Source organism: Talpa occidentalis, unplaced genomic scaffold, assembly GCF_014898055.3.
Source record: "Talpa occidentalis isolate TD23 unplaced genomic scaffold, MPIMG_talOcc4v2.1 talOcc4.17, whole genome shotgun sequence".
NCBI classification, from domain to species: Eukaryota; Metazoa; Chordata; class Mammalia; order Eulipotyphla; family Talpidae; genus Talpa; species Talpa occidentalis.
The window spans coordinates 47,132,785-47,135,712 of NW_023601754.1; the positions used below are offsets into that span (position 1 = coordinate 47,132,785).

The 2,928-nt window shown below is 50.5% G+C and overlaps 1 protein-coding gene across 1 annotated transcript in view; it reads right to left on the bottom strand.

Moving 5' to 3' along the window:
* The window catches only part of NUP62 (nucleoporin 62), a 34,715-nt gene extending 34,340 nt beyond the window's left edge, over positions 1–375 (bottom strand). Inside the window, exon 1 of the mRNA XM_054697347.1 lies at positions 54–375. The gene's annotated coding sequence lies outside the window, so the exon portion shown is untranslated. The remainder of the gene's footprint in view (positions 1–53) is intronic.
* Between the last annotated feature and the right edge of the window lie 2,553 nt (positions 376–2,928).

Below are 2,928 nucleotides of genomic sequence, written 5' to 3' on the forward strand. Positions count from 1 at the left end.
AAGATATTTTCACTGATTATCCGAAATAAATGATCATTTATCGAATCACATACCTTTCTCTTCACTCCTAGGTCCCGATGTTTTGATTCTCCTTCACACTTGCTTTTTTGCAGAATTTGCTTTCAGAGTCCCTTGCAGGCACGGCCTATGTTCCACTGACATCGTAACGTAGTTTTAATAGTATTCACATCCAACTTACTGTGTTCTCTTCTCTAATTCAACTTCCACTGAGTTCTGTCCCCCCCATTAATAAGGACACATGCCCAACACTGGCATGATGAGCCTATCTTTTGATGACGTGTTCGCATGAATTTAACAATGCCGGTAACTGCTCTTCAAGTCTGATTTGTTGAAACTCTCAATTCCATCTTTCACGGCACAACTTATTTTGCCATTATTCAGGATTATGTTGTAGCTCTTGATCAAGAACTTTTTTTTTTTTTATAGAGGCATGCTTTATTCACCTGTTTGCTGGTTTGTTTGTTTGTTTTGTCTATACATGCACTGGGCACAGTCAGAAGCGCGGGAGGGCGAGAGAATTCCCCAGAGCCAGAGCGGGGAGCAGAGCAGGCAGAAGGACTGAGGTACACTGCGGAGGGGAGCAGCGGGCGGCAGGGGAGGTCTGCGCGCCATGTGGGACCCTCCTCCGGTGGCCGGGGAGCAGCCGGGGATCGAACCGGCACCGCAGAGGCCGCGGGCAGCTTCGCAACCCAGCGCTCAACCGCTGCACCACCGGGGAGGCCCTTGATCAAGAACTTTTAAAAGGTGTCCCTGACCAAAAAGGAGCCTTGCTGTCATTTTCCATTCCCTTCTTCAACACTTCAACAGCACACCTGCCTCTGTGTTGGCAGAAGTATTTAAAAACACCGATCTAAGAGAGTAACCATCTTCAAGGGCTAAAAACCGTTTTCAAGAGATCATTATGCCACAAGAAAGCCGCACTAATCATCTGTTTCAAGATGATTAGTTTTGAGTCATGTCCCTTTGAAGAATCGCCTCGACATTTAGAGATTTATTTTTCATTAACCCTTTAACATTATCAATGAGTCCTTGGAAGCAAAAGAGCCCTGAACACTTTTGCTCTTTCAATTTGCATCATCCTATTGCTAAGCAGATGGTGGAAAATTATACAAAGTCCACAACTAAAGTATGATGTCAGTGCCTCAAATATATACACGGAGAGTTTTCTCCACCTCCTTTGTTCACGAGACCTACTGAGTTTTACCGAAGAACCGAAAGACCACAGAATTGTACAAATCCTTTAAAAACATGAAGTTGGGGGTACAGCTTCCCCACAACTTCCAAGTGAACATGTAACAGGGTGGTCCCCAGGAAAGGGGGAGGTTCCAGGTTCCCTGCCCCACCCAAGGGAGGGTGGAGCTGAGCAGGGAGAGGAGAAGCTGCAGAAGAGACTGAGGAAGGAGGCAGGATGGAGCCAGGAGACACGTGAAGAAACTGCGCTTGTCTTTTGGTCGTGGACTGGGTGACACAGATGTGGGTGAGACCCATGGGGAGGTGACAATGGCAGCTTTTATCTTGATGTTGATTTTGCTCTTTTCCTTCCGGGCTTGTCTGGTTGTTTCTGGCCCTTTTCTGTGGGTCCCCACTGGAAGATGCCTTAGACTTGTGGCAGGCTTTGGGGCCTTGCTCTGGGCCAATCCCATTTGGATGGACTTTTACCCACGAGGGGACGGGTAACTCTGGATGCTTCATTTAGAAACTAGACTCTTTGCCTTACCTGTATTGTTTCCTAGTTTTATTAAAGTTCCTTCCCATTAAAGTCTCCTATGTTTTGTGTTGATGCGGCGGATGGCAGAACCCATGTAGAATAGGCAGGTTTGCGGGGTTTGGGCTGCCCCTCTCCCTGTCCTATAACAAAGAGAGAAGCTGCCAGCAGGCTCTGAGCAGCCTCATGTAGTAAGCGATGCCTTCCACAGCCCCACTCAGCCCATGCTTCTCCTTCCACAAGCATCCATCCAAATTTGTGCTGTGGGATCAAATTTACAAACACTCGCAAAGTAGTGAAAGTGTTCTCATGAACTTCCAACTCAGTGAGAGCTTTGCAAGCATTTATGACTGCTGCTGAGGTCTCAGTGCTGAGGGATTTTACCGACGGTAGCCTTAGAAGCACGTCTTTTTCACAAGGAAAGTATTCTACCAGCAACGGAAAATCATCTGTCTTTCCCGGCTGCCCACGGGGTCGCGTGCGGAGATGTGCCCCACACCTGCATCGACCGAAGGCTCGGGGTGTTCTGCAGTAAAAATGAATCCTTAAAAAAAAACAAACACCCCCATCATCATCGTCACAAACACCCAGTTCACCATAAGCCGGGGTTTAGCCGCGGGCGGGGGCCGGGTAGAGGCAACACAGATGGCTCCAGCCCCTACAACTGCATAGCATGGGGTGTGTCACTCCTGGTCCTGTGGGCCGTGAGAGTCTCATCTGATTCCAGGACAACACCAGGGGGTGGGGGGTGCTGGGAATGGGCCTCAGAAGCACCTGGCTCAGGAGGCAAAGGTGGGTGCGGAGGTCAGGTAGGGGGCGCACTCCACTCTCCCTGCTCCGCAGACACCGGGTTCCCTGTGACCCGGTGGATGAAAAGAGGACCCGTGGAGGGATGGCTGAGATCATGAAGGGGGTGGGAAGGGGTGGAAGGACAGACACACAGATGGATGGACAGACAAGGGTACGGAAGGCTGGGCGGCGGGTGGTGGGCGGCGGGTGGTGGACGGGCAAACAGGAGCATGGCTGACGCTGATGGTGTGTCCAGATGAAAGCAGAGGTCAAAGAGGGAGGGGGAAGGATGGCAGCCAGAAGAGACGGAGGGCGGGGATGGGAAGCATGATGGATGGGGATGCGAGGGGAGGGCAGTGTCTGGATGACAGGTTGATGGGGAGGATGGATCGAGAAAGGAGCTCAACTTCGAA